Here is a 10,576-nt window from a genome sequence, read left to right as displayed (position 1 = left end):
TAGGTCAGATATAGACTTGTTGTTTATCGGGATCTTACGTGCCTATATGAATAATGGTAAAACACTTAATTAGAGTTAATTATAACTATAACAAAAAATAATATAAATTTTAAAAAATGCAAAAATAACACCCACATAGTTTTGAAACCATAATACAAAGTTCTTCTCAACTTCAGCTGCAAGGACCTGTTCATCCATATCCCCCATAAGTTCATTCAAATGATCTTCAAATATTCTGTATCACCATTTCAATAACATTTTAAAGTTACTATGAATGTAATAAACAAAATCATGCATGTAAATGTTATTCTATCATATCAATAACACAACAAATGATTATTATAATTAAAACTGATGCATATGTTACGTACGAACCTGATGTAATGCTTGATCTTATCTTCATTAAGGAGTATGTAAGTTTAGGCAGCATTCACTTCCTGATCAGACATCATTCTATTCGTGAATCTTCCATAATGACGCACAGGATATGAAAATATATCTAACATGTCGTTGTTAGCATCCAGTTTCTCATCTCCTCCTCCATCATCAGTTCGAGGCAACTTTCTACTACGTGTGGGGACACCAGTCTCGAAATAATGAGAGCAAAATATAGATGCTTCACGTAGCAAGTACGCGTTAACAACGGACCCTTCCACTCGAGCTTTATTTTTCACATCTTTTTTCAACTGATTTAGATACCTATAGTGAAGATTATTTAAATTAGCTTACAAAAATAGCAACATACATTATGATGTACCATACAAACCTTTCAAATGGATACATCCACCGATATTGGATAGGACCGGCTATCTTCGCTTCATATGAAAAATGTACTGGTAAATGTTCCATGAAGTTAAAAATACCAGGGACAAAGATGGTCTTTAAATTACATAATATTATTGGGATCTCGGTTTCAATCGTTTCCATGTCTTTTGTTGTGATTGATGTTGTTGTTCATGTTTTGAAGAAAATACTCAACTCTGTTAATGCTTCCCACACTTGTTTTGGCAACATCTCACGAAATGCAATTGGCATCAATCTTTGCATAAAAACATGACAATCATGGCTTTTCATTCCGAACAGTCTACACCCTGTTAAATCAACACACCTCCCCAAATTAGAAACATAACCATCGGGGAAACGCAATTTCTCCACCCATTGGCATATGACTTTCTTTTGATTCTTTTCTAGAGTGTAATATGCTCTTTCATTATCTTCGACTCCTTTTCTCTTCCTACAATATAGCTTCAGGTATTTTTTTGGTTGCTACATTGTCCTTCGTCTTCCCTTTGACATCCATTACAGTGTAAAAAAAGTTTTCAAATACATTTTTAACAATATGAATAACATCAAAATTATGTCTAATGAGGTTTGTTTTCCAATATGGTAAATCCCAAAATATTCTTTTCTTTTTCCAACCATGATCGCAACATCTTTTGTTTACATCATCAGCATTTAGTTCAGTCACTTTTACCAAACCTAATTGTTCAATCTCCCTTAAAGTTTGTTCACCATTCTTACTTGGAGGAGGACCTTCTATCACTTCATGATTCTTCTTGAACTTATTTTATCCTTTCTATATGGGTGATTTACATGTAGAAATCTTCTATGGCAGTAAAACCATGACATCTTATTACCATTCTTTAGTCTGAATGCTGTTGTATGTTTCCCACAATGTGGGCATGCTAGCTTACCTGCTGTAGACCATCCGGAGAACATTGCATATGCTGGAAAATCGCTTATTGTGACAACCCGAAATTTCTATTATGTACAACCATTCACTATAATAGGAGTCAGAACTGTTTATGCTAATTTTCAAGCTTTTTGGAATAAGTTTGAGTATTTTAAGATTAGTACTTCAGGAGATACCAGGAGAGAGGATGCCCTAGGGTTTATTGTGCAACAATAATGTCCCAAAACTCCAAGAGTTTGGAGTTTACGGCCTAAACAAAGGTGTTTACGGCCGTAAACCCTAAAAGAGGGTATAAATATGACACTTAGTCATTATTTATCACTTTTCACATTTTCAAGATCCAAAACCAAATTCTCTCTCAAGTATCATCCATAATTTCTTCAAGATCTTCAACTTGTAAGTGTTTCTAGCCCTAATAAGTTGATATATTACTTAATCTAGTGATCTAACATGATTCCATCCGTGAAATCATTCCAAAAGTGTAGATCTTCAAGTTTCACCAAGAACACCAAGAACACACACTAGTGTTCTTGGACTTTTAACACCTTTTCAAGCTTCTATCTAGTAAGTAATCCTACCCTAGTGTATTGTAAGGCTTGTTACACTTCTAAACATCAAGAAAACACCCAAGAAACAAAGGATCAAAGGTGTTTACGGTCCAAGAACACCTTGGACCGTAAACCCTAAAAAGGGTGCCAAAGTGTGCTCTAGTCCCTTCTAAGCCTTGGAAACTAGCATAGATCCCTTCCTTGATGAGCTTAGTACTTGAAAACATCAAAAGACCATAAATCATTTGGGTTTACGGCCGTAAACCCAAATACAAATGGTCCAAGGACCGTAAACTCCCTAAAGGAGTGAAATGGTGCCCTAATCTCTTCCTAAGGCTTATACATGAAGTAGGAATGCTTCTTAGGACTTGTAAAGCTTCAAAACTCAACATGGTAAAAGTACCATGAGTTTATGGCCGTAAACTCATGGGTTTACGACCGTAAACTCATGGGTTTACGACCGTAAACTCAATGAGTTATGGTCACAAAACCGTAAACTCCAATAAAGGGTCCCCTTGAACCCTAAACTCAATAGCAATGTCCTACAACACTTAGATGCAATCCTTAAGACTTATAACACTTAAATAAGGTGTTTTACATGTCCTAGGATGTCTTAACTTTTTTAATTAGTTGTTTAAAGACTAATTGGATACATATATGTGATATTATATGTTAACTAGGATCATCGTGTGTGTACAAGTCTTCACTTGACACCTAGAAATCCTATATCATCAGTTCATCCAAACCACTCACTACAGGTGAGTTCATACCCCTTAATTAACCTTTTAAATGTTTTTAAATGCTTTTATGGGGGGGAATACAAGTCGAACTATTATAGTTATTATATCAATCACATGTGATTAATAACTACCAAACAAGTGGATTTCTTACTTTTCAAACTGTGTTATCAAACTGTTTTACTTCAAACTGTTTTACAAACTCTTTTTCATATCAAATACTTTTATTAAACTCTTTTAACTTATATTCTGTGTATCTATATGGATATAATTATATAAGTAGGATTGAAAGGACTTAGGACTGATAGCTCACCTTATTTCCTGTTCCTTGTTTGGTTGTGGACTTAGGGTATTCGGGTTATTTGTCTGAAGGTCGTTTGAATCCTAGTTATATATCATGTATATGTGTATAGATATAAAAGGTTACTTCTTTCATTCAGTTCAATGCCTTTGGGTAGCAAGGGTATACAAACATGTTCATATACACAAACAACATTACTAGTAAACTATAATAGGTATAGTTTAGGAAGATACTATTACTAGAACAATGAAACATACAATGAGTCAGTTCATTCATGAGTAATACATAGTGATGAGAAACAAACATAATACATAGTGATGAGAAACAACCATAATACATAGTGATGAGAAACAAACATAATACATAGTGATGAGAAACAAACATAATACATAGTGATGAGAAACAAACATAATACATAGTGATGAGAAACAAACATAATACATAGTGATGAGAAACAAACATAATACACAGTGATGAGAAACAAAACATACTGGCTAGACAGAGAAAGAACACACAATACAGCTAGCACATACATATACATATACATATACATTACTTACAGTTATGTGAGCCACTTAACGGGGGCATGACACTACCTGTCATGACCCGTTTTGTATCCAAAATCTCCTTAAGTGGAGAGCGTATGAGTTTGTGTATAGATCTATACTGGATTGACTATCCTAGACCTTGCTGCTCGCTACAGTGGGACTTGCAAGTCTACGGGTGCCAAACGTCATTCCTTACAACGTCTTACATCGTCGTTTTTCTATAGAGTCGGTAGCAGGATACAGGCCGATCACATGGTACTTTAAATAACAATTGGTTTAAAGTAATTAGTACAGCAGTAGTTACTTAATACAACACTACAGTACTATATCATTTTCCCTTTACATTTACTTTGTGATATTCACACAATGAACAATAATGTAGAAACTATATTTTTGGTTAATGATAGTCAGATTTGGGAAAATACATACTCTTACAAGAGACACACACCCATACACTAGATGCCTTGGTAGAAGGCTACTTTCAGTAGGAAACATAGGGTTTTCTAGGAGAATTCAAACTTTTACAAACATCTTACAAACATCTTACAAACATCTTACAAACATCTTACAAACATCTTACAAATGCTTTCATACAAATACAGACACTAATATACTTATGATCTCACCAGCTTTAAAGCTGATAAACTCTTTCAAAATAACTTGTATTCTCAGGTCACCAGTAGACAGGTACCGGTGCCAGGTTTTGAGAAGATGGAGCTCGTTCAAGACTCATCTCTTATTTTGATGTATATTTTTGGTGTCTATATAACTTGACAGAACACACTTGTATGAAATTATATTATTAATGCAATGGATGATGTTGTTGCTTGTTTACTACTTTGCATTGTTGTGATACTGTACATGACGTCCTCCACCCCCGAACGTTTCCGCCGTTATGGTTTTGGGGTGTGACAGATTGGTATCAGAGCATTGTTTATAGTGAATCGAGTGTATCAACCCATAAAAGATACACGAACTATAAACACAGCGGGATTAAAATACTCTAATAAAGAGTTTATACTTTTAAATAATAAAATATTTAACCAAGTATACATACCTGCATTCATACTAAAATCAGTGTCACTAGGACATAACAAAAGTATTACGATTGTTGGGCAGCACAAGTAGACTTAGAGACATATGGTCAACCCTGGGAAGATGTAGCCTGATCAACTACATTATCCGAGGAGTGATTAGCATGTGCCTAAGTGTGGTTGTGAGGTTGCAACAAGTCTAAAAACTTACCAACACTACTACAACGAGAACAGTAGAACAGAACATAAACTTAAAATACTATAGGAGTATTTTGTGTTACTATTAATTACTTATATGAGAACTAAAGGTCTTTATTAGTATGTTAATAGTTGCTGAGTGGATACACTAAGGTTATATGTGTCTAGGATATCATAGACTTAGAATCTGTGATCTTTGCTTTACTTCCTGTTCCTTGTTTGGTTGTGGGCTTAGAGTGAGGGTCACTTATTCGAAGGTCTATCCTGTCTTGGTTACATATGACTGGTATGCACTACGCAAATGTTGAAATAACTGATAAAGATCGTCTTATAATTATCTAATTAGTGCGTCTATTTAGTTATTTCTTTATCCCTTTTCTCGCGTAGATATCATGACTGGATTCCATAACCCCGGAGACCCGTACTACCCCAACCACGGCAATGCAGGATGGCTTGGAGAAGAGCCAGAAGATGATCACCCAATCCCTTTGGATGATCACGAAGCTAAAGGTTTTTCTGATGGTTCTGACTCGGAGCCAGAAGTCAACAACCTACCCCCAGCTGCTCAAGACCCACACCTGAACCCTCGTCTAGCATTTCAAGGACCCACACATCTGTGGGCCACAAACTTGAATAGATGGAGTCAGGAACAGGGTCAATCCATTCTCTAGAATGGAGACAGAAGTTTCTACAACCTCACTGAGGGAGGTTCAGCTGACAGGGTCCTACCTATCATGGTTCGTAGGATTGCTCGGAACACCGAGAAAGGTCGAGCGACTATCGACCGAGTCGTGGAGATTGACGCCAACTATGGCGTTAACACAGTCCGCATTCGCCAACTAGAGTCTGCTCATGAAAGGACTCAGGTCCGCAATGCAGTTCTGCAGAGGGAACTTGCTGAAACCCAAGCTAAAGTCAGGGAACTTCGAGATCAGCTAGCAAGATCTGATAGGCGCGTGAGGGACATAGAACGTCTTCTGTCGTAGTCAAGAAATCACTCTAGTAGTTCTCATCGCCGTTAGAGTCTCATCGACTTCTCTTTTGGATATAACCTAGTTAGTGTAAAAACTCTAGTCTAATTTCCTATCTTTGTAAATCTTAGACCCGTTAGGTCTTGATTAGGTAGTTGTCTGTCAAAATTTTCCCATCTTGGTTGATGTAAGGCCTACTTCTAGGTCATTTTTCCCGAACTCATTACATCTGTAATTCCAGTATTGTTGACAGATATCTAATCTCATGGAAATTATTATCCAAACGCTATCATCTGTTAGTTCTAGACCTACATTTAATCGTGCTATTCAATTGTGCTGTCGGGCTATGGAGAGTTAGTCCATGAGTCATTTTCATCAATTGTCCTATTAAATTCTTATCAATATCTTCGTCTTTGTAAACTTATAGTGAAAGATGCCTCCACGTCGATCGACAAGACGCGATCCTCCGATAACTACAACACCGCCTGCTCCTCAATTCGATACGGCAGCTCTAAATGCTGTTGTAGCTGCGGCTGTGGCTACAGCCATGGCACAATATCATTCTTCTGGTTCTACTGAAGGAGAAACTCCTGTTCAATCTACTCCCGTTGAAACCCCTGTACGCTTGAGAGAGTGCTCCTACAAGGACTTCTCCAACTGCAAGCCAATGTCCTTTAAAGGGACTGGCGGAGTCATTGCCCTCTCGCAATGGTTCGAGAAGACCGAATCGGTTTTCAAAATCTGCTCCTGTCCAGAAGGGAGCAAGGTCAAGGTTGCTGCTTGCACCTTTGAGTCAAAAGCCCTAACATGGTGGAATAGCCATGTCAAGTCGCTATCCCTTATAGTGGCAAACGCTATGGGCTGGGAAGCTCTGAGAGAGCTAATGGTTGAGGAGTACTGCCCGAGGGGCGAAATCCAAAAGCTGAAGGAAGAATTGTGGAGCCTAACCTTGAAGGGCTCCAACATAGTCTCCTACACCACCAGGTTCTGTGAACTGGTGGCCCTCTATCCCAACATGGTTCATACAGAGGGGAAGAAGATTGAAAGATACATATGGGGGCTGGTGCCTCCATTCCAGTGAAATGTTTTGGCTTCCAACCCCACTACATTGGATAGTGCTTAGCGATTAGTACAACGGCTTATAGACCAGGGGATTCGTACCCCGGCCGCGACAACAACCCTGGCCATCTCAGAACCCGCCAGAACCGCTGATTCCAAGCGGAAGTTTTGGGATGACAAGAGAAAGACGAAGGCTGCCAAAAAGCAACAGGTCGTGGCAGTTCATGCTGCGATAGCACCTGCCGCCGCTGCTCCGGCAAAGCAGTACGCTGGAAGTTTGCCTAAGTGTAACAAATGAAACTTCCACCACGTAGGAGCCTGTCGGGAAATGCAGTGTATGAACTGCAATAGGAAGGGGCACACAGCCCGTTTCTGTAAAGCTCCGGCGAGGCCAATCAACCAAGTCCCCGGCATAGGAGTGAGCCAAGCTTGCTACGGTTGTGGCGAGGTAGACCACTAGAAAAGAAACTGCCCGAAGTCAGGGAATGCCGGTGGAGTGGCAAGAGTTCTGGCCATAGGCCACGAGGAAGCAGTTGCCGACCCCACAGTGGTCACTGGTACGTTTCTCCTCGATAACTCTTATGCATGCATTCTGTTTGATAGTGGAGCGGAGAGGAGTTTCGTGAACCAAAACTTTGCTCATTTACTTAGGCAAAAATCACGAGCACTTGAAGAACCGTTCACTGTAGAAATGGCTAATGGAAAGACAAAGAGCACTAGCAGTATATACATAGGGTGTACCCTAACTTTAGATAGCCATTCATTTTCGATCGATCTCATGCCGGTTTCAATTAAAAGTTTCGACGTCATTATTGGCATGGATTGGTTGAGTCTTCATCGTGCCGACATCATGTGTTACGAAAAGGCTGTACGCCTTAATCTGCCGTCTGGCGAAACGCTAGTAGTTTATGGCGACAAACCCGGCACGAACCTTCGTATCATCTCGAGCATTCAAGCTCAGAAATTCTTACGAAAGGAATGCCATGCATTCCTTGCTCATGTGGTCGATGTGAGCCAAGAAACGGAAGACATTCAGAACATTCCAGTAGTACGCGACTTTCCCGACATCTTTCCAGAAGAACTTCCAGGATTACCTCCGTAACGTCAAGTCGAGTTTCGAATCGACTTAGTTCCAGGGGCTACCCCCGTAGCCAAATCGCCCTATCGTCTAGCACCTGCAGAGATGCAAGAACTGTCCTGTCAACTTAACGAACTGCTCAACAAGGGCTTTATAAGACCAAGCTTCTCACCCTGGGGAGCTCCAGTCTTCTTCGTCAAGAAGAAAGACGGATCGTTTCGTATGTGCATCGACTACAGGGAGCTCAACAAACTGACCGTCAAAAATCGTTATCCTTTGCCTCGTATTGACGATTTATTTGACCAACTTCAAGGGGCGAATTTCTTTTCAAAAATCGACTTAAGATCTGGATATCACCAACTACGAGTGCTAGGGGAGGATGTTCCGAAGACAGCCTTCCGAACTCGTTATGGGCACTACGAATTCGTAGTGATGCCGTTCGGATTAACAAACGCGCCCGCTGTATTCATGGATTTAATGAATAGGGTGTGTCGCCCTTACTTGGATCAGTTCTTCATCGTCTTCATCGATGACATACTCATCTACTCTCATAGTAAGGATGAACATAGTCAACATCTTCGTCAAGTCTTAGAAACGCTGCGTTCGGAGAAGCTCTATGCGAAGTTCTCGAAATGCGAATTTTGGATCCGAAGAGTCGAATTCTTAGGGCACGTGGTTAGCGAAGAGGGAATACACGTGGACCCTTCCAAAATCAAGGCCATTGAGAACTGGTCAGCACCGAAGACGCCTACATAAATTTGTCAATTTCTAGGCCTCGCTGGCTACTATCGCAGGTTCATTCAGAACTTCTCCCGCATTGCGAAACCTCTTACAACACTGACCCAGAAAGGCGTGGCCTTTGACTGGGAAGAGAAGCAGGAGATAGCGTTCCAAACGCTCAAGCGAGCCTTGTGCACCGCAGCAATACTATCCCTCCCTGAAGGGATAGAAGACTTCGTTGCCTATTGCGATGCATCAAATCAAGGACTCGAATGTGTTCTGATGCAACGAGGTAAAGTCATCGCCTATGCCTCGAAACAGCTAAAGACACATGAGGTCAACTACACTACCCACGATCTTGAGCTAGGAGCAGTTGTGTTTGCTCTGAAGATCTGGAGACACTACCTGTACGGTACAAAAAGCACTATCTTTACAGACCACAAAAGCCTACAACACATATTCGACCAGAAGGAGCTCAACATGAAACAACGACGGTGAGTCGAGCTACTCAGTGATTACGAATGCGAAATTCGTTATCATCCGGGTAAAGCCAATGTAGTAGCTGACACCCTAAATCGGAAAGAATATTCTGGTCATAGAGTCAAATCATTGACTATGACTATCCATTCGCACTTGTCCACACAAATTAAGGAGGCTCAACTCGACGCTTTGAAACCTGAAAATGTGGCGGGTGAATCCTTGAGAGGGATGGATAAGAACTTGGAGGTCAAGGGTGGCAGAGCTCATTATTTCATGGACCGGATCTGGACCCCGAAACTCGGTGGTTTCAGAGACTTGGTCATGAACGAGGGACACAACACTCGTTATTCCGTCCACCCAGGTTCAGATAAGATGTATCTGGATCTTAAAAAGCTATACTGGTGGCCTAACATGAAAGCAGAGATTGCTACCTTCGTAAGTAAATGCCTTACTTGCGCAAAGGTCAAGGTCGAATACCAGAAACCCTCCTGTCTACTTCAACAGCCAGAGATATCGGAATGGAAGTGGGAGCGGATCACTATGGATTTCATAACCAAGTTGCCCAAGACAACGGGAGGACTTGATACCATATGGGTCATCGTCGACAGATTGACCAAGTCCGCACACTTCCTGCCTATCAAGGAAACAGACAAGATGGAGAAGCTTACAAGAACTTACATTAGGGAGATTGTACGACTGCATGGTGTTTCGATATCCATTATCTCGGACATAGATAGTAGATTCACTTCGAGGTTCTGGCAGTCGCTACAAAGTTCCCTAGGAACTAGGCTGGACATGAGTACAACCTACCATCCACAGACCGACGGGCAAAGTGAGAGGACTATCCAAACCTTGGAAGATATGTTGCGAGCCTGTGTGATCGACTTTGGGAAAGCATGGGATACTCATTTACCCCTTGTCGAATTTTCCTATAACAACAGTTATCACACGAGCATAAAGGCTGCTCCATTCGAGGCCCTCTATGGCCAAAAGTGCAGATCCCCTCTGTGCTGGGCTGAGGTGGGTGATACCCAGTTAGCTAAAGGACGAGTTCCTGAAAGCACTCTCACAGGTCCGGAGATCATTCGGGAAACGACAAAGAAGATCGTTCAGATACGTGAACGATTGAAAGCCTCTAGAGACCGACAGAAAGGCTACGCTGATAAACGAAGGAAACCGTTGAAATTCCAGGTGGGCGACCGTGTTCTA

Source organism: Lactuca virosa, chromosome 3 (genome assembly GCF_052849685.1).
Source record: "Lactuca virosa cultivar CGN04683 chromosome 3, Lactuca_virosa_CGN04683_v6, whole genome shotgun sequence".
In the NCBI taxonomy this organism is placed as follows: Eukaryota; Viridiplantae; Streptophyta; class Magnoliopsida; order Asterales; family Asteraceae; genus Lactuca; species Lactuca virosa.
This window is presented reverse-complemented; position numbering follows the sequence as displayed.